We start from the raw sequence: 26423 nt of genomic DNA on the forward strand, positions 1-26423 counted from the left end.
ATTCCTAGGAGAAGAAAGCTGCTATTATGTAAATGAGTCAGGGGTGGTAACCACAAAAATCAAAGAATTAAGGGTAAGAATACCAACATGAAAAAAGGAATGAAAAACATGGGGAATCTACGGGCTCAGCCAATGGACTACCTGGTTGCTCCCTTTAGCTGGACCCCTGATCTCCAAACTACATCTCATCTCACTTGGCCTCTGTGTAAAAAACCCTCACTAGGTTTATAGAGAACACTGTCACCAGGTGCACCACCGCCCAGATATTGGCCTTGCAAAACTACCAACTCATAGTAGATGATGATGATGCCCTCTAAACCAGGTGTTTAAAGGGGCATCAAAGGGGGGATGATAAGGGAAGAACTGCAAGATGGCTGACCAAACCAGCAAGGGAATTCCAGTCCCTATCTCAAAGCCCTTCTGGGTTCTTCCTTCCTACCCTGTTTCCCATGCGTGCCAAAAGTACTAAGTGTGCGGAAGAAGAAGGGTATAAATTCTCCTCCCTGCTTGTGCTCGGGGCTCAGACCTTTGAAGGGCAGTCTCCTCTGAGCCCGCCTCTGAACCTCCAAAGTCCCTGAGTGCGGCTTGGTTCTTCCGTCAGGATCTAGTCCAGGTTCTGTAACAGAAATCGTGAAAAGTGGTGCAGTGAGCCTGTTGAGTACCTGTTTGTCAGCCCTCAGGAGTTACCTCAGGGTAGTTCAGCATTGTCCGTGACTGAAGTCCCATCAGAGACAGAGACCGAAGAGGAGCTGTTAAAGTGGAGTTACTTTGGGTCATTTTGGATCTCCCTTTTTCCTCTTTGCTTTTTGCAATGCTATGTGGCAGCTCTCTCTGCCTGTGTCAAAGGGCCTTTCCCAGTGATTAATGTTTCAAATTTATAACTGGTCAAACAGATACCAGGAAAAAGAAAGGCAGTAGTACTTCATCTAACCACACCCACACGAAAGCAGATGCTGGGCTGTTGCCATGGTGATGCAGAGTATTTTGTAAAACACTTGGCCCGGGGGACAGGAGTTGACTCATACTCCCGCTGGGTGGGGAGAGGGCAACTGCTTTCAATTAAAACCTCCAGGACAGGATTTGAGTTGGGGATTCCCCAGGTTCTTGCAATAAATCAGAGCTTTCTGGGGCCTGGGGTTTGGTTGTACATTTGGTTCAGTTGTCATGTGGATACTTTTTTTCTGACTTCCTTCCTCCGGGTAGAAGGAGCCATAGATATCCCTTTGCTCTTCTGCATACATCAAAACATGGCAAATTTAGTTCTCTTCAAAATAAGGTCTGTTTTCCTCTTAAGTGCTGACACAGCTAAACCTAGGAAAAGGATTTTTATGAGCTTCTCCCATCTTGTCTGTTTATGCATATTCATTGTCCATAAATAAGGCTCACTGGAGTGTGTTATTCAGCGTTTTCTTTTTAGCTAGAGTTAAGTACACAGGAGGTTATTTTTCAGAGAGGTATTTGGACAGCTATAGGTATCATAACCTCAGAATGGAAAATCTGTACCATATATGACTTCACTGGAATTTATTAGCTGGTTGAAGTCAGTAATTCTACATGAAGCAAACTGAGAGGCAGAGTTACATGCTGATAGAATGTACCAGGGCCTCAAGCACTTAGACTGGATTAATACTGCTCAGTCATCAGTGACTATCCACAGTATGTTGGGCAGGAGCAGAATGAGACATACTCTTTAGGAATTACGTGCTAATGAAAGTCAACCTCTCAATCACCTAACTTCTCAACCTAACCATCTCAATGAGTTGCTGTCATGCTCAAGGCACGCTGCTAAGCCATCAGCAGGGATATAAACCCTCTAAAACACAGCTCTTGCCCTTTAAGCATTTCTAATACAGGGGAGGGAAAACAAAAAACAGAAAAAACTAACTAGCAATGATATGATGCACAAGGTAATATAAACTGAATATTGGCAGCATGTGTGTGGAGAGGAGAGAAAGCTCCATGGGCTGTGGTAAAGGAAGGTGGGATTTGAGTTGAGCCTTGAAGGATGGGTAGAGGGGGCAAAGGGTATTCAGGAAGGGGAAAAGACAAGAGCAACAGTGCAGAGGTTGGGCCTCAGCATTACAACTTGGTGCATATAGAGAAGTTAGGACAGGCCCAGGCCCAGGAGGTCAGAAACTGGGGAAGAGAGAAGGCATTGGTGTGGGATAGTATTAACATATAGTGGGGAGGGCCACCTGGGTGTCTCCATCGTTAAGCATCTGCCTTTGACTCAGGTCATGATCTCAGGGTCCTGGGATGGAGCCCCACATCAGGCTCCCTGCTCACAGGAAGCCTGCTTCTCCCTCTCCCACTCCCTCTGCTTGTGTTCCCTCTCTTGCTCTCTCTCTCTCTATCAAATTAATAAATAAAATCTTAAATATATACATAATATTTAATAAAATCTTAAATATATTTAAGATTTTATTTATTAAATATTATATATAATAAGATTATATATATATATATATACACACACACACACACACACACATATATATATAGTGGAGCTTCATTAGCATGGCGCCTAAAAATTGTGAGCCAAGCAAAACCAGGAAAGCCAGGTAGAATACAAGGGGGGCTATTTAAAAGTGTGTAAGTTATGGCCCTGCCAAGCAAGGAAAAGATGAGAGGAACACAGAATTCAGTCAACCCAAATCATGCAACAGTGCAGAAGTTTACAATAGAATTCCATAATGTGTGTGGCATCTGATGAATTAGCATTATGAGGCTAATGTGACTTGAGGGCCCAATAGAAGCTCTTACTCAGAAGAAAAATTTTTTAAAAATTACAATATACCAAATCTACAAAGTCAGTTTAAAAATATTTAAGAGCATTTAATTAATTTGTGAAAGCACTCTGAGAAGTGATGGCCGAATTTTGCTTGATTAATAACTAGACTATGGAGATTTACACTAGAAATACTGGGTTTTTAAATTTAATTCTAATAAACCAAAATGGTGTTTTTCTGTGCGCGACTGCTGCTTTGGAGGACACGGACAACCGTACTGAGCACGAGCACAGCATGGAAGTCCTGGCCGAAGCTGGTTTGATATGGCAGGTGCGTAGCACCAGGTCGAGGTCCCTTAGTTGTAGGGACTGAGGTTTGGGGCGAGACTTTAGTTCCTGGAGGCATGGAGAGGAAAAAGAAACACTGACAGCCTAGGACCTGGGGCAGGAAATGGAGACACGTGTCAGCAATTCTAAGTGGCAAAAGGTTCTCTCTCTGAAGGTAAATGTTAGGGTACGGAGTCCACCACCCCTCAATTAGAGAACCCTCTCGATAATGCAAGTCACACAGCGAGGTTTATTTCCATCTAGCTGGGGTCCAAGTATCTGCCCAGTGCAGCGGGTTTCAACAAGGACCCCGAGCACTCAAAGCCAAGAGTTTATATAGCATTTTCAAGGCATTTTTTAATAGCTACATGCATATCTTGTGCCCCACTTTGACAGTTTAACTTTGTTTAACTTTTTGCCACCCTGGCGTCACCCTGGCGGTTAAGTGAGATTTAGGTTTAGAAGAAATTTAACTTTATTTACATTTCCCTCCGCCTCAGCCTCCTTCCGTTTTATGGTGGAAGGGCGACATTAGGCCTCCAGCGATGAAGTTCTTGAACCTAGGTGAGGTTCGGTGGGGTGAGGTTCGGGGCTAAAGAAAGAATTCTTAAGATGTCTCTGGTGCAAAAAGGTGGTTTATTAGAGCACGGGGACAGGACCCATGGGCAGACGGAGATGCTGCTGCCCCGGGCCTGTGAGGAGTGTCTGGTTATATATACAGGAGTTGAGTAGGTGAGGACAAAGGGGTGTTCAGAAGGGCTATTGGGGCAAAGAAGACTGTCAGGATATTGAACGCCTGGTTGATGAGGGAGTAGGAGGCTGGCTGAGAACGGAGCATGGGCTGGCGCCTTGCACCCCCTCTCCACCCACTCCCCTTGGTAATATGTGTGACATTTCACAGGCACCCCTGACTGCCCTACAAGAAAAGCAAATGGTTATCTTGCAGAGATCACAGTCCTGCAAGGCAGGAGTCTCTCTTGGTTTACAAATGTCCTTGAGATTTACAACAAAGAAGTTACCTATCAATAGCCCAATTTCCAAAGACACATAACTCAGTTCCTCAAGCCCTAATGTAACCCTCCCCTCCATAAAAAAACGAAGGAGACAGAGGTAGAAGGAAAAGTAAATAAAGTTAAATTTCTTTTAAAACCTAAATCTCACTAACAAGGACGTTTGATAGCAGGAATGTAACATTCCACCAGGAGACTCCCAATTGTCTTTATGTTAGTTCCTCATTAGAGGGAAAGTGGCCTTTGGCTTGATAGTAACCAGGCCTTCAATATCCTGACAGTCTTCTTTACCCCAATAGCCCTTCTGAACAACCCTTTGTCCTCACCTACCCAACTCCTGTGTATATAACCAGCCATTCCTTACATGCCCGGCGCAGCCGCATCTCTGCCTGCCCACGGGTCCTGTCCCCGTGCTCTAATAAACCACCTTTTTGCACCAGAGACGTCTTAAGAATTCTTTCTTTAGCCGTCGGCTCCGAACCTCACCCCACCGAACCTCACCTAGGTTCAAGAACTTCATCATTTGGCGACCCAGATGGGACCGTGTGTCTTTACATTTGGACTCTGAGCTTCGGTGCAAAATTGGTGAGTTCTTTCTCTTTTCTTCCTTTACTCTCATTTCAGGGGCTTTTCAAGGAGTATGGTCTTATTGGAACACTTGGATGTCAATTGCTCAGGCTGCAATCCTCTAGCCTCTGGCTACTCTATGGGGAGGAGAGTGTCTGTCTCTTGGCTGTAAGTTAGTGCCCTGGCCAGAATGGCAATAGACCCAGAAACTTGATGGCCTCTCTTTATTCCTGTTCTTATATAAAATTGTCTCTCTTGGGCACGGGACAGCCACCTAAGTCACCAGGACAGCTGCAAATCTTAAGACTCCCGTGTGAGGTTTCCTCCTGATTGATCTAATGTGATCCCCTCCACATCCCTGGTCTAGCCACTTCTGGCCACGAGACCTCCACTGGAAGCCGGCAGAAACCAGTACCCAATTGAATTAAAACACAACCGGGGACCGTTTCCTAGGGAAGTTGGCTGTAAGGGCCACATGTGTTGGAATGTCGCATAGACCATGATGGATTTCAGTCTTTACTGTTTCTTGTCAGTGTCTTATACAGACTACTTAAAGCTATGAAATTGGGTAATTTCCCCTTGCCAAACTTTTCTAGTATTTCCATGGGTTAAAATGGCAAACAGTATGCAGTCCTCAGGACGGACGATGGCATGGTATGGCACAGTGTTTTGGTCCATTCACCAGGCACCCATCAGCAGCCTAGGATGCGATGGGGAAGTGGAGGGATGCCGGCACCCCTCCAGGGCCTTTAGGGCAGAAATGCCTTCCCAGCGAAGGCAGGATGGTGATCAATAGCGATATCTTGAGGGACGCCTCTGGTCGCTTTTGACACACAGGAACCTTTGACATATCCTGTGTGGGACGCTACCCAGGAGTCAGGGGGGATTTGGTAATGGACCTTCTTTACTTTTCTGGAAGCATGGCCTCAGTAGGCTTCTTCAGTTCCCAAGGACTCTACCTTGGGGTGCCTTTTAACCCACTGAAAATAATTTGGATTGCAAAACTTAGGAAAGGACTGAGCTCCTGTAACACTGCATGGCCTCAGTGGGATTTATCAGTTAGATCCTCTGCAGGAAACAGGGCAAATGGACCTAGGATACCTTCAGGGCTCATACCTAGGCCTTCATTGCTCTGCACCAGGACCCCAGACTAAGGGGCTTTTGCGGAATGTGTTTGCCCAAATGAGTCAGCTAGTAAACTTTCTCCTGACATATTTGATGAGAATTACGTAAATAAGCCTTCTTCTAGTAAACCCAGGTTGTTGGGCCATCCCTAGCAAAGGGGACTCTGACTTTATTTCTCTGTTTCTCCTAATAGATGTGGGGGCTTCTCTCTCACTCACTTTCCGTATTAATGGCTATAAGTGGAGCCAACTGGGGTTAGTCTAACTCGAGACAGAGACCGTAAGGAATATTCCCAAGCAGCTGCCGAAACTCCCTTTGTTTCGGGGAAGTTTCCCTGTGTTCTCTGGCCCAACTTGGACTGCTTAACCCCTCCCCGCCTTGCTGGTGGGAAAGCATGGCATCTGCTCCTCTGTTGGGGCTTAGGAGCTCCAAAACTGGGAATCCTTTCTCTGCCTCCTGGCAGCACTTTGTTTCTTCTGTTTCCCTCTTCTCCTGTTTCTGTGCACCAACGTGCGTGCAGCCTGCATGACTAGCTTCTAGATCATGCACCACGGCTCCTCTCTTCACTGTCAAGGAGCAAGAAGAGCACCCCCTGGACCTAACACCCCCACTCCAGATCTTCCCACGCATGTCTCAGGTAAACATTCAAAGTGGAGTGGGCCCAGGTGGAAAGTAAATCAGTATTGGAATTAACTTAAGTTTGTTGGTTTAATTAAGATAGACATGTCTTTTAAGTTATTAGCAGTAAATGTGAAACTTCAAAATTTACTGAAGGTCACTCGTGTTATTTGTTAAAATTTGTTAGCAAAGAAATGACTAAACTGATGGTTAATTGTCTGTCTCAAAGTTCTAATGGGTAATTGCTGAAGTAACTTTCAAAGTCTTTGGTAACCTGAAAGTTTTAAAGTTTTGCTTGGATGACAAATAGAATTGAATTGTGGACATCTATATCTTAACCAAACAGGATAAAAAGCTAAGTCGTTAATTACTGGATGTAGGTTTGTGCTTTTGACTTCTTAACTGCAAAGAAACTAAGAGTATTTAAATCTGTTGGTAAACGTGTTCTGCGCTTAACTGATTCATAAATTTGCCATCTGAACAATTCTGTTGTAACAGTTCACAATTGGTTAATACTTAGTCTTCACTAGAGATTAAGGGGTTTCTAAGAGTATCAAATTCTGCTTAGTGTAACTAAGACTGATGGAAATAAGGGAAGCTCTGTAGGAAAGTAGATGATATGTAAGAAAGATTTAAAGAAGGGAAATGCATTTTATAAAAGATAAAAGGTAATTTTGTCCTAAATGAGATGGTTGTTTGGAAGGAAATGACTCAGGACAAAACCTAAATGCAAAGGAAAGTTGTAAAAGATTTGTGAACAGAAATCTTCACAAAAGAAATTTTAGATATGGTCAGGACAGACTAAAAAAGAAAGAAAAACAGCCTCCAAGGTGATTTAGCACTCTCCTGACCTGCCTCCACACAGATTATACTTCCAAGTATAAGGGCCATTTGGCCTTGAGAGATTAAAGAAGCAGCCCAACCTTGAGGGACTGCGAAAACACCCTGTTACCATCCTCCATTGCCTGTAACCATAGAAACTCACTCTAATCTGTAAAGAGTGAAAGGGGAGACTGATCACCTCCCATTAGCCAGAGATGCCCAGAAGGGGAGGGTATCCAACCTTTTTGAATCTGAAGAGTGCCTGACTGTGTGAATGTGTCTGTATGGCTCCACCACTTTGGCTACGGAGTCTGAGTGGGCTGCACCCTGAGTCTCACGGGGCGTCATATGGCATATCGGTCATCTACTCCACGGAGTAGCCTGGTCCGGGGTTTATGCGGACAGGCCTTAGCTAAGACGCTCCTAAATTCCCGTGAGGGATGCAAACAGTACAGCAGGGGAAAGATCCCTTGTCTGTGACATCATTCATGATAGGAGGGAAACCCAGAAAACTCCTATCTTAAGACTGCACACTTAGAAATAAAATAAAAAAGGGAAAGACACTGGTATAAAAAGCTGGTTTTCTTTCTGTTTAAAAGGGCAAAGTTTTCTTAGCTAATTGATCTGTTAAAAAGTGTAAATGGTTTTCTCTTTGCCTGCCCGGAAAATTCAGTTCCTATGTTTTGTTTTATCAGGTGTTTAACATCCCTAATTATATTTAGGCATGTGTTTTAAAACTTTCTAAGGTTTTAGCAATTGTTGACAAGATTTAAACCAATGATAAACCTTGGGTTACATTTGGGAAAATGCTATAATTATTCTCGAGATTCTATGCATTTCCTAAAGTTTTAATGTTTTGAGAGATCATCACTTGATATTGTAATTATGGAAATGTTATGTGTCACAGAAATAACCTGATTTCCATGCCATCTAAATTGTAAACTCTTGTCTCATCAGCTCTAACCATATCCATTCCGAGTTTTGTCATTTGTAATTGTTTTAATTCTTTTGCAAAATGAGTTTTATCTTAAAGGAGATTCATATAAAGGACTTTCAGCACAAATAGATATTTGATATACTTGAAAATCCTAAAACTGAAATGGGTAAGAATTTCCAGAACTAACTAAAGCTGCATTCACCAGATTTAGTAACATGGGACTAAATGAACTACAAGATTATAGTGTTGTGTCTCTTAATGTTTTGTCTTGTTTTAGACATTGCTGGTTCTCTAATGTTTGCTCTTCCAGACTAGGGATACTTTTTCTTAAGTTATCTGTAACTTACAGAGATGTAAAAGTGCTCAAGGCATTCAAATTTTCTCTCTATCTGAACCCTCTGAAACCAAAAGGTCTGTGTAAGTATTCTTTCTTCCATGGCAATCAGTCATTTGCATAAGTTCAATAAGAATCTTTTCTCCTTGTAACAGGACATCATTGGAAACATGGGTTATTTTACCAAGGCTTTGACTGGAATGTCATACTTGAGAAAGACATGCATAGACTCAGATATGATCAGACAGCTTTAAGGAACTAAGGTTGACTTTATGAAACCTGGAGCCATAAAGCCTCTTGGGACTGTTGGCCTGATACCTTGCTTACAGAGTTCCCAGCAGCCTCACCAGGTGAGTAAAGAATGTCACTCCTTGGTAGGCGCAGAGTCTCATGAAGAGGCATTCGCCCAAATCGACAGGTATTGCAGGCATGCCTGATGGCAAGTTCGTGGCTTGGCTTCTGGCCTGGAGAGGCTACTAAACGTTCAATCTAGAGATTCCTTATAAAAAGTTCCAGCAAAGCAGATTCTAAAAGATCTATATGATCATGCACTGTTCTTGCTGAGCTTATGTAAATAATTAGGCCAAGTTTGTTAAAACTGGACTTGTTTTTCAAATGAATTAGTCCTGATTTGGCTATCTCTAGAAATTAGGGTTATTTTAGAGAGAAAAATTATGTTCAGTAACACACCGTTACGGATATTAAATTCTAGATTTGATTGTCTTTAAATGTTTACCTAAGCTAAACAATTTGAGGTAAACTTCAGAGAAGTTACACAATAGCTTCTTTAGTCGATCTTATTATTTTGTGGGGATATTAGCAGAACCCCGTGGCACATGATTAAACAACTGGAAAAATGGGATTGATTCCCTTATAATTGTATAACTTAACTAACACCTTGTTTGTGGCTGGGATAATGAAATTGCCTAAAAGCCAGCCAATCGCACTCCATAGGATTAACTATGGACTTGTGGAGCTAATGGATGACCGCACTTTCTTTATGATATGATAGGATGATGCATGGGGAACTCCCCTTATCTTGACAAGTTTTCTCCCACTTGCCAGTGATCCTCCGTAATCAGGATATTGTTAAGGCTGGACCACTCAAAGGGCTACTTAATGGTTCCATCCCTTAGTCATATTTATCTTAGAAGCCACCTCTGTTGAGATGCAATTGCAAACAGATGCTTTAGCTAAGCATAGAACAGCCCTCCTCATAAAAGGAGCCTCAAAGCTCACTATGGGACAGCCCCTAACTAATGAGTTCACATCAGGTCCAGATTTGTCTTAGAATTCAAAGGCCATCAGTGGATAATGGAGGCCAACTAATTAAATATTGGGCTATACTTACAGATATGCCAGAAATAATACTTAAAAACTTGTCAGACTTTAAACCTAGTTACCTGTATGCCTGAACCTGACCACTGTACTTCTTTCTCTATAGAGCAAAAATGTTCAGAGGTTATTGATCTGTCTTACTCTATTTGGCCAGATTTAAGATGCCTCTGTTAAAAATGTGAATGACAGTTTACTGATGACAGTAGTTTTCATAGAAAAAAAAAAAAAAAAAAAAAAGAAAAGCTAGGTATACACTAGCACTTTGCAGTTGCCAAAGCCTAAAAATAAACATTAACACTGATTCCAAATATGCTTTCCTGGTACTACATGCCCATGGAGCTATTTGGAAGGAAAGGGGATTGCTGTCAAGCCATAACTCCCCAATCAAATATGAGCCTAAGTTCCAAAACCCTCCTTATCGCTATACTAAGGATGGTATATATCAAATCTGGGATATGTATTTGTGACTCACACCCATGATTGGACAGCTCAGTCAAAAGGCAGTTTTATGCTGGGAACAAAGAAATCATATGTATGATACTTGGGAAAATAACACACGACATCTAGGATGGCTGTCATTAGAAATGTGTTACCAAGTAATAGTACTCCAGGCTACTGACTGGTTTGCTACTGACTGGGCAAGGCAACCTGGCATTAGATGGCCAGCTCCAAATGGAACCCACTGGATATGTGGAACTAACCTGTGGCCCTGGCTTCCTCCAGGGTGGTTAAGGATTTCCCTTTAGGATTTGCCTGGATTCATGGGCGCATTACTAAAATTTATCACCACTCCAGCTAATCTCCCTACTTAATACTGAAGTCTCACAGATACCAAGGCACTCCAGAAAATAGGTTGGCCTTAGATGTCCTGATAGCAGCACAGGGTGGAACATGCGCAATTATCAAAGCAGAATGTTGTGTGTACATCCCAGACTACCACAAAACTCACAGAACTAAAATATGAATACCCAGATTAAGGCCCTACAAGATCCTTCTCTCTCTCTCAGTGAATGGTTAAGTTCCTGGTTTGAAGGAGGACTATGGCCAACAATTAGGAATCTCCTTTTCCGGCTTCTCATTCTTATCGCCTTATTAACCTTAATATGTTGCTTTGTTCAGTGTTTCTCTACTTGGTGCCGAGACTCCATTGCTGCAATGACTTCACCACAGCAGATGATCCTTACCCCGCGCAAAGACACTTCTTCATTGTCAGCGCTGGATTCAGCTGCCTCCGCCTTTCGTAACTCCCCTATACATTCCTCCACTGATCAATGTTGACCTGAGTAGGTAGGGACAACTCTACGCCCCTGTTGAGCAGGAAGAAGTTACAGAAGATGAGACCTTCCACCTTCAACCACCTTAAAGATTTAAGGGTCAAAATTGTTCAGGGGGGAATGATGAGGGAGTAGGAGGCTGGCTGAGAATGGAGTATGGGCTGGCGCCTTGCACCCCCTCTCCACCCACTCCCCTTGGTAATATGTGTGACATTTCACAGGCACCCCTGACTGCCCTACAAGAAGAGCAAATGGTTATCTTGCAGAGATCACAGTCCTGCAAGGCAGGAGTCTCTCTTGGTTTACAAATGTCCTTGAGATTTACAACAAAGAAGTTACCTTATCAATAGCCCAATTTCCAAAGACACATAACTCAGTTCCTCAAGCCCTAATGTAACCCTCCCCTCCATAAAAAAACGAAGGAGACGGAGGTAGAAGGAAAAGTAAATAAAGTTAAATTTCTTTTAAAACCTAAATCTCACTAACAAGGACGTTTGATAGCAGGAATGTAACATTCCACCAGGAGACTCCCAATTGTCTTTATGTTAGTTCCTCATTAGAGGGAAAGTGGCCTTTGGCTTGATAGTAACCAGGCCTTCAATATCCTGACAGTCTTCTTTACCCCAATAGCCCTTCTGAACAACCCTTTGTCCTCACCTACCCAACTCCTGTGTATATAACCAGCCATTCCTCACATGCCCGGCGCAGCCGCATCTCTGCCTGCCCACGGGTCCTGTCCCCGTGCTCTAATAAACCACCTTTTTGCACCAGAGACGTCTTAAGAATTCTTTCTTTAGCCGTAGGCTCCGAACCTCACCCCACCGAACCTCACCTAGGTTCAAGAACTTCATCATGGTTACTATCAAGCCAAGGCCACTTTCCCTCTAATGAGGAACTAACATAAAGACAATTGAGAGTCTCCTGGTGGAATGTTACATTCCTGCTATCAAACGTCCTTGTTAGTGAGATTTAGGTTTTAGAAATTTAACTTTATTTACTTTTCCTTCTACCTCCGTCTCCTTTGGTTTTTTATGGAGGGGAGGGTGACATTAGGGCTTGAGGAACTGAGTTATGTGTCTTTGGAAATTGGGCTATTGATAAGGTAACTTCTTTGTTGTAAATCTCAAGGACATTTGTAAACCAAGAGAGACTCCTGCCTTGCAGGACTGTGATCTCTGCAAGATAACCATTTGCTCTTCTTGTAGGGCAGTCAGGGGTGCCTGTGAAATGTCACACATATTACCAAGGGGAGTGGGTGGAGAGGGGGTGCAAGGCGCCAGCCCATACTCCGTTCTCAGCCAGCCTCCTACTCCCTCATCATCGAGGAACTGAGCCATTTTTCTCTGGAAATTGGGCTGTTGAGAAGACAGCTTCTTTGTTGTAAATCACTAGGACATTCGTAAACCAAGGGAGACTCCTGTCTTGCAGGATTGTGATCTCTGCAAGTTAACTATTTGTTTTTCATTAGCATCTGGTCCCTGTGGTGCCACCGCCTAACCGCCCTGGTGGTATATAATTAAGTTGTTCTTTTAGGTTTTAGCTAGTTTCTCTTATCTCAAGTCATGTACGCAGTGTCTGCGGGTTAGGGATGCTCAGTAAAATGGCTTCCTGGCCTTCAGGATGGCCATTCTTATGCTAACCCACTCTTAACAGTAGACAAGCACAGGGAAAAATGAGAACTTTTAGGGAAGAACATGTGGAAATCCCACGAAATACTTTTCTTTTGCTTTGCGTCGTGTGAAAGCCTATAGTAACCAGTAATTGTCGCGGCCGGCGCGACAAGAGGGAACAGGGTGGAAGGACAGGAGAATGAAGAAAGGGAGTGTGGGGACAGGAGGGACACAGGCGAACGTATCAAGCAAGTGCCAAAGTTTATTTTGCAGAGTTCTGAACTATACCACACAGTAAGAGAATCGCCTTCTGTACATCTAGTTTCTATTTTGGCCTGAGAGTAGCTGGCCATGCAGAGATATCAGGCAGCTTTGACCTTCATGGTTTGGACCCTTAGGCCATAACTCAATATTCTCAAAACACAGGAGCCTTATTAACTTAGTCTTGAGACAGCAGCTGCACTGGCAACAAGCCAAACCTTACAATGTTCTCATAACAATCCAGGGAAACACGGTGGCACTCTAGCTCGCCACCAGTGAAAGTCCTCGGTTGAAGAGGTTCCCAAGAACTGTTGCTCTATTGGGTTAACCCCTTCTAGGCACGAGGCTCCCAACAAGTAATAAAACTGGTATTGGTCTCTTTGTTATATTAGAAATGAGTTATTAGTCTGGGGACCCTTAAGTAGAATTCAGTATGTGCTGAGAGCAGGCCAAAATTCAAAGGCCCATTAGAAAGGACAGCTTTTAAAAAAGAATGCTTAAGCCCCATCCCAGAACAATTGAATCAGAATCTCTGGGGATAAGCACTGGGTATCAGTGTTCTTGGCAAGTCATTTTAACTTTCTGGGTGTCTGTTTCCAGGTATACAGTAAGATTGGACTAGATGATCTCAAGGCCCCTAAGCAGCTCCAACATTCTGTGATTTGTGGTGGAGAAACTGCCATGCTGTTCTTTGTTGACTTAGGCATGGAGCTGCCCACAGCCGCAGCTTGGTGGCCCACTCACTCTGGAGGAATGTCACACAGGAAAGAAGATGCTAGCAGTCACTCCAGAGAGACAGGCAGAGACTTTGTACTTGGTCAGGGAAACAAATGAGAAACAGAAGCAACCCCCAAAGCAGGCTCACTTCCTTTGGCTTGCCTGCATACCTGTTCCTAAAGTGAACTTGAATGAGAACTCTCAAGTGGAGGCTTATGTCTTGCATTATTACTTATATTGGGGTCATAACAAATGACCAGAAATGGGGATGCTTAAACAACACCAACTTGGTATCTCACAGCTCTGTAGGTCGCAAGTCTGCCCTGGTCACAGGAGGCTAAGATCCAGGTGTGCACAGGCTGTGTTCCTCTCTAGAGGTTCTGGGGGAGGTCCGGTGGTCTTCCTCCTTCCCGTGACTGGTGGGATTTAATTCCTTGCTGTCCTAGGAGTTGAATCTCCTCTCCTGGCCAGTCTTCTCCTTTCTCAGCTCTCCAGCGCCAGGGAAGTTTCTCTGCTTTTAAGGACTAATGTGATATGATTGGGCCCACACAGACAATCTGGGATAATCTCCCCGCTTTGAGGCCCTTAATCTTAATCCCATCTGCAAAGTCTCTGGCAGGGTAGGATTCATAGGTTCCAAGGATTAGGATGAGGGCCTGGCGGTGCAGGGGAGGAAAGTATTATTCTGCCTACACTGGCCTCTAGGTAGGTAGTTGTTTTTTCTTTCCTTTTTTATTAATTAAAAAAAAACAAATATATATATATGCATATATATATACATATATATTTTTAAGATTTTATTTATTTATTTGACAGAGAGAGATCACAAGTAGGCAGAGAGGCAGGCAGAGAGGGGGAAGCAGTCTTCCTGCCAAGCAGAGAGCCCTATGCTGGGCTTGATCCCAGGACTCTGAGATCATGACCTGAGCCAAAGGCAGAAGCTTAACCCACTGAGCCACCCAGGCACCCCTATTTATTTATATTTTAAAAAATGTTCTATTTATTTCACAGAAAGAGAAAGTGAGTGCAGGAACACAAGCAGGGGGACTAAGGGATGGAGAAACAGGTTTCCCACTGAGCAGGGAGCCTGATGCTCTGACCCTGCGATCATGACCTGAGCCCGACAGGGAAAAACTGTGCTCTAAGATGGTTGACCAAATCAACAAGGGAATTCCAGTCCCTGTCTCAAACCTCTTCCAGGTTCTTCTTTCCTACCCCATTTCCTGAGTGCACCAAAAGTACCAAGTATGCAGAAGAAGAAGGGTATAAATCCCCCTCCCTGCTTGAGCTTGGGGCTCAGACCTTTGGAGAACAACACCCTCTGAGCCCACTGGTGTTAAATAAACCTCTCATCCTCCAGAGTCCCTGAGTGCCACTTGGTTCTTCAGCCAGGATCCAGTCCAGGTTCTGCAACATTTGGTTCCCTGACCAGGAAACTCAAGTGTGCTGGCCCATTGTTGCCACTGGTTTGGGGCAAGGACAGGGCAGTGACTGAACAAGGGATTGTAAGGGAGAAGGCACACCCTGCCTAATCTTCCGCAGTCTCCTGCCCAGTTGCCTTAACCCCCACCCACACCCGCGCCTCCTGTTCCCACCCAGATTCAAAGGAGACTTGGCAGGTGAGGACCTGGTCCCAATGTCGGATTCTGGTAAGACCTGGGGCCCCAGGACCCAGTGAGGCCCACCCCTGAGGGTGGAAAGGGAGACTGATCACTTTCCAGAGACCTCTTAGTGGTCTTCACAGGTAGGGCCTCCCAGGGGGGAGGTCCTTCAGGTCAGGAACTGCACTCCCCCACCATAAGGGAGGACAGGAAGGAATTTCCAGAAGGAATTCCACAGGTCAGGGCCTCCTGGAGGGGAGGAACTGTAATAACTTCAGTGTGAATGTGTAAGTGAAGTTGCAGTTTGACCTAGCTTGTTGGGCGGACTGATTCTGTGGCTCCACAGACAGGCACCCTTAGGGTCCCCAGAAGCCTATGGAGTCTGAGTGGCCCTAAACTGCTTCCGTGGTGACCTCATAGGGTCTAAGGTGAGCCCCTTTGGGGTGCCAGTCTGGGGTTTGTGTAGACTCGCTAAGGCTAAGAGGCACCCAAGTGTCTGTCCTCTGGGATGGCGGACAGAGAGGCATCTGACTGGTCTCTCCTTTGGAGGAACACCCACCCTTTGTAGTCTTCATGCCGAACACACAGGGTGGCTAAGAGAGCCTCCCTGCTCACCATGGTGGAAACCTCTTAAAAACCTATAGTCTTAGACTGTATGCTCAAAATTTTAAGAAGCAATTCTCAAAAGATTATGGGATCAAAACAAGTCATCACGGAAGCAGTTTAGGACCACTAGGACTATGAATTGGAATGGGCCACCTTTGGGGTCAACTGGCCCTCTGAGGGGCCCTAAGACCTACCCACTGTCCAGGTCATTTACAAAATTATGGTCGGGGCTCCCAGACACCCTGACCAATTCCCATATATTGATTCTTGGCTTCAGGTAGCCCAAACTCTGCTCCCATGGGTCCAATTCTGTGTTAATAGGAAGGACCAAAGTAGGACATTTGTAACCCAAGTAGAAGAGCCCAAAGGCTGCAAGGAGGCAAAGCCTATCATATAAGGGAGGCCCTGCCCAGGGGCATCAGGGGCAGCAAAGCAGATGAACTCTGGACAAGGATGAACCTGTCGGAAATTGTGGGGACCACAGTCCTCCTCTGACCAGGGCCCTAAAGCTGAGCTGCAGGAAGAGAGTGCTCCTGTTTTTTGTAATTGGCATGTATAGGGGCTCTGATAGCCCACAGGAAACTTGATCCAGACAGAAACAGAATGTAAAATAACAGAGGCTCTCATATTTACCTTTAAGAGAAAGTGGGAGAGGCACCTGGGTGGCTCAATGGGTTAAAGCGTCTGCCTTCCACTCAGGTCAGGATCCCAGGTGTCCATCAGGATGGGGACTTTAAGGAATATTCCCAAGCAGCCGCCAAACCTCCTTTGTTTCGGGAAAATTCCCTGTCTTCTGTGGCCCAATATGGATTGTCTATCCCCACCCTTGTTGTCGGGAAAACATGGCATCTGCTCCTCTGGAGCTGATGATCATCTGAACCGGGAACCCTTTCTCTGCCCTCTGGCAGCACTTTGTCTCTTCTGCCTCCCCATCCCCCTTTTTCCTGTTTCTGCACCACCTTGGGTGGGGCCTACATTACTGGCTTCTAGACCATCCTCAGGGCCTCAGGCACAACTGTCAAGGAGCAAGAAGAGCACCCATTGGACCTACCACCACCCACTCCAGATTTCCCCACATGTCAGGTGAAAATTGACCATGGGAAAGATCCTGGTGGAACATATTTTAGCATTTAAACTAAGTTTGTTGGTTTAGTTCAGACAGATATATCAGTGGTAAATGTGAAACTTTTATTCTATCAAGAATCAAGGTCAAATAAGCTTGTTATCTCTGTTGAAGTTTGTTAGCAAAGTGATGACTAAACTTATGGTTAATTGTCTCAAAGTTTTCATGGGTAATTGTTAATATAGCTTTCAAAGTCTTTGGTAACCTGAAACTTTAAAGTTTTGGTTGAATGACAAATGGAATTAAATTCGTTGGATATGTAGATCTTTCAAATAGGAAAAAATGCTAAGTCATTAATTACTGGACATAGGTTTGTGCTTTGACTTACTGCAAAGAAACTAAGAATATTTAAATCTGTTGGTAAACATGTCTTCTAAAGAATTCTGTTGTAACAGTTCACAATGGTTAATACTTAGCCATCACTAGATGTCAAGGTGTTTCTTTCTTTTTTTTTTTTTAAGATTTTATTTATTTATTTGAGAGACAGAGATCACAAGTAGGCAGAGAGAGAGGAGGAAGCAGGCTCCCTGCTGAGCAGAGAGCCTGATGTGGGGCTCGATTCTAGGACCCTGGGGTCATGACCAGAGCTGAAAGCAGAAGCTCTAACCCACTGAGCCACCCAGGTGCCCCTAGGTATTTCTAAGAGTACAAAATTCTGCTAACTGTAACTAAGACTGATGGAAGTAAGGGAAATAACCCTGTATGTGGAAAAGTAGGAGATATGTAAGAAAGATATAAGGAATGGGAATGAATTTTGTTGAAGGAGAAGAAGGTATTTTTGTCCTAAATGAGATGGTTGTTTGGAAGGAAATGACTTAGGACAAAGCCTAAATGCAAAGGAAAGTTGTAGAAGCTTTGTGAAAGGAAATCTTCAGAAAAAGAATTTTTTAAGTGTGGTCATGACGGACTAAGATTGAAATAAATTTTAAAAAGACACTTTTATAGAAAGCTGGTTTTCTCTCTGTTCAAAAGGACAAAGTTTTCTTAGGTTAACTGATCTGCTTTTAAGAAGAAAATGCAAACAGTTGTTTCCTCTTTGCCTGTCCAGAAAAACCATTTTCTATATTTTGCCTATATTGGGTCTTTATAAATATCCCTAATTATATTTAGGCATGTGCTTTAAAACTTTCTAAGATTTTAACAAGTGTTGACAAGATTTAAATTATAAATGAAGTCCAGACACATTTCCATTGGTTCTGGACCTGGCTGGAGGCCCTCCTTTTTCTCTTCTGCTGAGTAATGGCTGCCCCTGAGACCCAGAGGGTTGCTGCCAGAGGGGAGGAGGGCAATCACAGCAAAGTTGGGGGTGTCAGTTATGAGGACAGTAAGGATTGTATCCTGGAGCCTCTTTCCCTGCCAGAAAGTCCAGGTGGCACCACTGCCTTAGAAGGTTCTCCATCTGTGCCCTGTATTTTCTGTGAAGGACATTTTCCTTGAATGAACAAGACAAATTTCTGAAGCACATGATTATTGAACATAAGATGGTCATAGCTGATGTCAAGTTGGTTGCTGATTTCCAAAGGTACATTTTATATTGGAGGAAAAGGTTTACTGAACAGCACATTACAGATTTTTGTAGTGTGATAAGAATCAATTCCAGAGCTCCCCTTGAAGAACAAGACAATTACTTTTTGTTATGTGATGTTTTACCAGAAGATCGACTACTTAGAGAAGGACTTCAGAAACAGAGACTGAAAGAAATTATGGAACAGGGGTGCCTGGGTGGCTCAGTGGGTTAAGCCGCTGCCTTCGGCTCAGGTCATGATCTCAGAGTCTGGGGATCGAGCCCTGCATCGGGCTCTCTACTCAGCAGGGAGCCTCCTTCCTCCTCTCTTTCTGCCTGCCTCTCTGCCTGCTTGTGATCTCTCTCTGTCAAATAAATAAATAAAATCTTAAAAAAAAAAGAAAAAAAAGAAATTATGGAACAACAGCAGCAAGAAAGAAACGATAACCATTTTCATGGTATTTGTATGTTTTGCAGTGAGGAATTTTTCAGGATCAGATCTGTTCTTTTGAACCACATGGCCAGAGAACATGCTTTCAACATTGGATTGCCAGACAACATTGTAAACTGCAATTTCTATGAACATTACAGAAAAAGCTGGACAACTTGCAGTGCGGGTACTGTGAGAAGACCTTCGGGGACAAAAATACAATTAAAGATCATATGAGAAAAAAACAGCATCAGAGGATTAATCCTAAGATCAGAGAATATGACCGATTTTATGTCATTAGTTATTTGGAACTTGGAAAATTGTGGGAGGAAGTTCAACTGGAAGATGACCAGGAGTTGCTAGACCATCAGGAAGATGACTGGTCTGACTGGGAAGAAGACCCTGACTCTGCTGCCTATTTTGTGAAAAGCAAGCAAAAACCATTGAGAAATTATGTGTCCACATGGAGGATGCTCACGAGTTTGATCTCCTCAAAATAAAGTCAGAACTTGGATTAAACTTCTACCAGCAAGTGAAACTGGTCAATTTCATCTGGAGACAAATTCACCGATGTAGATGTCATGGCTGCCATGTGAAATTCAAATCCAAAGCAGAGTTAAGGACTCATATGGAAGAAGCTAAACAGACATCACTTCTTCCTGAAAGAAAGACATAGGATCAACCAGAGTATTATTTTCCAACCTATGAAAATGACACTCTACTGTGTATACTGTCTGACAGTGAAAGTGACCCGACATCTCCAGAACAAAATGGAAATATTACCATCATCAGTGAAGATATATCTAAACTGCGTGCTTTGAAACAAAGCAATATTTTGAACCAGTTGCTACTACACGAGGGCTTGAAAAACTAGAAGAAAATGCCACAGAAAAACTAGAATAAAATGCAACTTCTCATGTTTTTCTCTTATGAGACAAACTCAGAAAAATAAGGATTAGTCCTTGGTGAAATAAAATTTTAAAAAGTACTTTGCAAAAAATAAAATGAGGACTTTAAAAATTTTTGGCTATAACGTTTTACTATGTAATCATTATAAATGATCTCATTTCATTAGGCTCAATTATCTATAGTATGGAAGACATATGGGGCACCTGGCTGGCTCAGCTGATGGAGCATGTGACTCTTGATCTCAGGGGTCATGAGTTTGAGCCCCACATGAGGTGAAAAGATTGCTTTAATTTTTTTTCCTTTTTTAAATAAAGGGGACGTGTAAATCACACACACACAAAAATAAATTGTAAATGAAATCTCTTTAACTTATTAGGCTTTTCCTTGGTATGTTAAGTTACTCAGGAAGTACTGCTAAACAAATGATAAACTCTGGGCTACATCTGGGTAAGTGCTATAACTATTCTAGAGATTCTATACATTTCCCAAAGTTTTAATGTTTTGATAGATCATTTGATATTGTAATTATTGAACTGTTATGTGTCAATGGGTCGCAGGATAACTTGAGTTTCTTTGTCTACAGTATCATAGTGAACTTTCGAATCAGATCATTAACAATGCCCATTTCTGAGTTTTTTTGTCATTTATAATTGTTCTAATTCTCCCATAAAATGAGTTTTATTTTATTTATTTATTTTTTAAAAAGATTTTATTTATTTATTTGACAGAGAGAGATCACAAGTAGGCAGAGAGGCAGGCAGAGAGAGAGAGAGGAGGAAGCAGACTCCCTGCTGAGCAGAGACCCCGATGCAGGACTCGATCCCAGGACCCTGAGATCATGACCTAAGCCGAAGGCAGCAGCTTAAACCACTGAGCCACCCAGACGCCCAAATGAGTTTTATTTTAAAGGAGATTCATAAAAAGGACTTTTAGGACAACACAGGTACTCAATACCTTTAAGATCAGAACTGAAATGAGTAAGAAATTTCAGAACTAACTAAAGCTGCGTTCAAACTAAACCAGAATTAGTAACATGGGACTAAATGAACTAAAAGATTTATAGTGTTATGTATCTTATTTTAGACATTGCTCGTGCTCTAATGTTTGTTCTTCCAGACTAAGAAAAATTTTACTTAAGTTATCTGTGACTTACAGAAATGCAAAAATATTCATTTGTAAACAAATCAGAGTGTTCAGCTTTTCTATCCGAACCCTCTGAAACTCAAAAGGTCTCAGTAAGTATTCTTTCTTCCATGGCAATCAGTCATTTGCATAAGTTCAATAAGAATCTGTTCTCCTTGTAACAGGACACCATTGGAAACATGGGTTATTTTACCAAAGCTTTGAATGGAATGTCATATTTGAGAAAGACATTCATAAACTCAGATATGACCAGACAACTTTAAGGAACTTAGGTTGATTTTATGAAACCTGGAGCCATAAAGTCCCTTAGAACTGTTGGTCTGATACCTTGCTTACAGAGTTCCAAGCAGCCTCACCAGGTGAGTAAAGAATGTCACTTCCTGGCAGGTATGGGAACCTCAGGATACTTTGGGGACCTCAGGAAGAGGAATTTGCCCCAATTGACAGGTATTGCAGGCATGTCTGATGGCAAGTACTTGGCTTGGCTTCTGGCTTGGAGAGGCTACTAAAAGTTCAACCTAGAGATTCCTTATAAGAAGTTCCAGCAAAGCAGATTCTAAAAGATCTATAATGATCACTCACTGTTCTTGCTGAGCTTATGAAAATAATTAGGCCAAATCTGTTTAAACTGGACTTGTTTTTCAGATAAATTAGTCCTGATTTGGCCGTCTCTGGAAATGAGGGTTATTTTAGAGAGAAAATTTGTTGTTTTTTTTTTTTAAGGTTTTATTTATTTATTTGACAGAGATCACAAGTAGGCAGAGAGGCAGGCGGGGGGGGGGGGGAAGCAATGAGCAGAGAGCCTGATGTGGGGGCTGGATCCCAGCAACCTGGAGTCATGACCTGAGCTGAAGGCAGAGGCTTTAACCCTTTGGGCTTTAACCCTTTAACCGTAAGCACCCCTGAAAAATTACGTTTTAATAACATACCTTGTGGATTCTAGATTTGATTGTCTTTTAATGTTGTTTACCTAACCTAGACAACTTGAGGTAAACTTCAGAGAAGTTACACAATAGCTCATTTAGACGATCTTCTTGCTTTTTATTCAGTGGGGATAATAACAGGACTCCCTGGCACATAATTAAACTGAGGCTGATAGAGACTACAGGCTCCAGCCCCTTTCCGTTCCTTGTTCTCCTTTGTGCCTGCTAAGGCCAAGAAAGACCAAATAGCCACCCTATTTGACTAAGATAAGATAACAAGTCATTGCTCCTGCTGAGACAGAAGAAAAAGACAAGATGCCCAACCCTGTTTGAATAAGAAAAAGAAAAGAAACAGTCCCCTGGAGTGATTTAGCACTCTCCTGAGACACCTCCACATAGATGATACTTCCACATGAAAGGGCCATTTGGCCTTGAGAGACTGGGAAAGCGTCCGGGCCTTGAGAGACCATGAAAACACCCTGTTACCACCCCCCATTACCTGTAATCATAAAAATTCACTCCTAACCCTGTCGGGTGCTTTGGGAAGGAATCCCGCTGAGCCCACTAGCATTAATAAAGCTACGTTTTCCTTCCTCTCCCGTGTGGCGTTTGAGTTTTTTTCAGTCACCTCAGATTTTCCTCAACAAAACAACTGGAAAATGGGATTGATTCCCCAACAATTATATAACTTAACTATCACCTTGACCAGTTCTGTGTGGCTGGGATAATAATATTGACTAAAAGCCAGAAGCATAACCCACCCCATAGGATTAACTATGGACTTGTGGTGATAATAGATGACCCCACTTTCTTTATGATTGGATTGGATGATGCATGTGGGACTCCCCTTATCTCTTGACAGGTTTTCTCCCACATGCCAGTGATCCTTTGTAATTAGGATATTGTTAAGGCTGGACCACTCAGGAAAAGGGCTTCTTAATGGTTTCATCCCTTAGTCATATTTATCCTAGAAGCCACCCCTATTGAGGTACAATCACAAACAAAGTCTTTAGCTAAGCATAGAACAGCCCTCTTTGTAGAAGGAGCCTCAAATTTCACTATGGGACAGTCCCTGACAGTAATGACTTTGCATCAGGTTCAGATTTGTCTTAGAAACCAAAGGCCGCCAATGGATGATGGAGGCCAACCTATTAAATACCAGGCTACACTGATAGAGATGTCTGAAATAATACTTAAATAATACCTAAAAATAATACCTAAAACCTGTCAGACTTTAAAATCCAGCTATCCTTATGCCTGGACTTGAACGTTACACTTCTGTAGAGCATAACTGTTGGAGGTCATTGATATCGTTTATTCTAGTTAACTGGATTTAAAAGATTGCCACAGCTATAATTCACCTCAAAATCTCTATGGCAGGCCATCCCCCATAGTAAGTAGGCTTAGAGGAAACCTCAAACAGATTGGAAACTTAGAGGTGTCCCAACATCTCCAGGCTTTGGGAAAAACTCGAATGCGCATCTCCTGAGAAGCTTTAGACAGGACCCACTCAAACCATGGTGGACTGGGCCCCACACTGTTGTTCTAACCACCTCTACTGCCTTTAGGGTCTTAGGTGTCACCGAATGGGTCCACCACTCTAGAGTAAAGAAGACCCTCACCAGCTGGATGAATCACACAGTGGGAAGCCCAACCAGATCCTATGGACCTGTTCCAGCTCCACCTTTGATGAGACCCCACCGACTGATGGACATCTGTTCACCGTGGTCCCTGGCTATTGTTGGCATGACACCGCATCCTCACCTCGGGAGCTGGACTTTACATTGCTTTCGCTTCTGACTGGACTTTCTCCCAGAAACTTGTTATTGCTTATTGAGCAGCCTTAGGAGCCTTAAGACAGATTGCTAAGTTCATAGAAAACATTATTACCAGGCGAGCCACTGCCCAAATATTAGCCTTGCAGGGCCATGGTAATAGATGATAATGATGCCCTCCAAACTAGGTGTTCAAAGGGACATCAAAGCGGGGAATGATAGGAAAATACTGTACTCTAAGATGGCTGACCAAACCAACAAGGGAATTCCAGTCCCTGTCTCAAAGTCCGTCTGGGTACTTCTTTCCTACCCCATTTCCTGCCTGCGCCTAAAGTACCAAGTATGAGGAAGTAGAAGGGTATAAATCCCCCTCCCTGCTTGTGCTTGAGGCTCAGACCTTTGGAGAACAATGTCATCTGAGCCCACCAGTGTTGAATAAACCGCCGGTCCCCCAAAGTCCCCGAGTGCTGCTTGATTCTTCTGCCAGGATCCAGTCCAGGTTCTGCAACAAGCCGAAGCCACACCTTAACAACTGAGCCTCCAAGGTGCTTGCCATTTTTTTTAAATAACAGAAAGGGGGAGGGGGTGGATACGAAACAGGAGTGGGAGATTGTGGTGCAGAGTGGATCTTAGGTTTATCTTCAGACTCACTGAATATTGATCTTGGACAGGATGTAAATATTTATCTGATACAAATTATTCCCCACCCCCACCCCAAATAGGTAGAGGGGACTCCTGGACACTGAGCGTGCTGGCTCTTCCCTTTCTTTAGCTCAGGGATAAGAAAATATTATGTCTAATTCTATTAGTGTATGTTCTCTGAGAACCATCAGCAATGGCTGAAAACAGCCTCCTTTCTGGGCCAGAGCTTTTCATCCCTGTCGCTGGAATTATCTGCTTTTCTAGGCATACTTTAGAAAGTCTGGCTTTGTTGGTCATGCCTTATTTGCTCCCAGTTCATCTTCTTCAGCACTAGCAACATCAGGGAATGGAATTGGGGCATTAACAAAAGAAATGAAGAAGACAGCAAAAATACAAAAAAAGAAAAGAATTTCTGTTTTTCAGATCCTTCATGTACTTAGGACCTGTCATGAGCGTGCTATGAAGGTGCACACATGAGTTGTGTCTTTCCACGATGTCAGCTTTACTCACTCATAAAGCAAAGGTAAATCGCAATGACAAAGCAGGTTCAGGATTCCAAACTCAGTGACCATTCACCATGGGATTAGACCTGGCTTCTTACACAGCTCATGTTCGGGCACAGAACACAAGCCACACAACAAACAAGCTAACAGAAGTGGGAAGTTAATGAACTGAACGAGAAGTCAGTCTGTGGGCATGCAGCTGAGATGAGGACTCAGTCTGGTCTGGGTTGGCTCTTGGCCCTTCCTGCTTCTGATGTTCAAGCAGGGAAGGATCTCAGTTCTGTCCGGAGATCCATCAGGCAGAACCTTCGGGGGAAGTTGCCTTTTTAAAGTGGTCAGACATATAGAGGTGTCAGGTTCCAAGAGTCTGATGGTTTGCTGCTCAAATCCTTCCTTTTTAAAGGGATTGCATCATTTTCAGGTCTCTGCAGACCTCCTCTGGTTCTGGGCAGTCAGCTGACGTTGGTCCAGCAATGTCTCCCAGCCGCAGTGCCTGAGCTGCTTGCAGCATTGCTTGATACAGACTGCTGCTTGACACGAGGGACTCCATTTTGCTCTCTACAGGATCTGAACTCCAAATTACAGGGCTTTGAAAGCTTGTTTTTTTTTTTTTTTGGATTTATTTATTTTAGAGAGAGAGTGAGAGCACAGTGGGAAGGGCAGAGGGAGAAGGCGAAAGACTCAAGCAGAATCCATGCTGAGCACCCAGCCCTCATCGCAGGGCTTGATCTCAAAACCCTGAGATCACCAACTGAGCCGAAACTAAGAGTCAGATATTTAACAGACCACACTGCCCAAGCACCCTTGAACTCCTAATACAGGAATGATGAAGATGTAGTCATTCATTCAGTATTTATGGAGTGCCCACTCTGTGTAAGATGTGACTAGCCCAGTGATTTTTGGGACGAAGAGGTTGGGCCTTGTTTATTCAAAAACAGTCATCAAGCCAACTTCAAATTCTTGTGAATTTGGGGTTCACTTCAGTCCCTGGAGTAAAGTCCTTTTAGTCAATTAATTATCCAAAAGATGGCTTCTAGTTTGTAGCAGGAGGAAAAAGATGCTGTCCTTTTGATGTGGGGAACAAAGGCAAAAGAAATGTAGGTAAAATTAAAATTCCTTAAAACCTGCAGCCAATTACAAATACTTGAGGCAGGCAGAGCAGGACTTAGCTCCAGAATGTCATTCCTTCCAACTGTCCTAGCAGTATTGCTTTGCTAGAGGGAAAAACAACTTAAGCTTGACAATAGCCCAGCCTCTAGGTCCTGGGAGTCTTCTTTAGCATCTGCAAGTCCTTTTGGAAACTTCCCTTTGTCTCTACCTCCCCCAGCTCCAAACTATACAATCTGTTGTTCCTCACAATCCCCAGGGCAGCAGTCCTTTCTGCCCCTAGGTCCTGTCCCTGTGCTTCAATTAAACCACCTTTTTGCACCAGAGATGCCTCAGGAATTCTTTCTTGGCTGTCTGAACCCAACCTTCAAACCACACCACTTTGACTTTTTCGAGGCTTTCTTAGGGACATTTTTTTTCCTGGCATGCTGTGGCAGACAAAGGAAACAGATTTTGTTTTGAAAAGGATGGAAGTACTACATTCCAGTG

General features: G+C 43.3%; 1 pseudogene; it reads left to right on the top strand.

The window, feature by feature from the left end:
• The first annotated feature begins 18172 nt into the window (after positions 1-18172).
• LOC116567079 lies at positions 18173-19870 on the top strand (annotated as a pseudogene).
• The last annotated feature ends 6553 nt before the right edge of the window (positions 19871-26423 follow it).

This window comes from Mustela erminea, chromosome 10 (assembly GCF_009829155.1).
Source record: "Mustela erminea isolate mMusErm1 chromosome 10, mMusErm1.Pri, whole genome shotgun sequence".
Taxonomy (NCBI): Eukaryota; Metazoa; Chordata; class Mammalia; order Carnivora; family Mustelidae; genus Mustela; species Mustela erminea.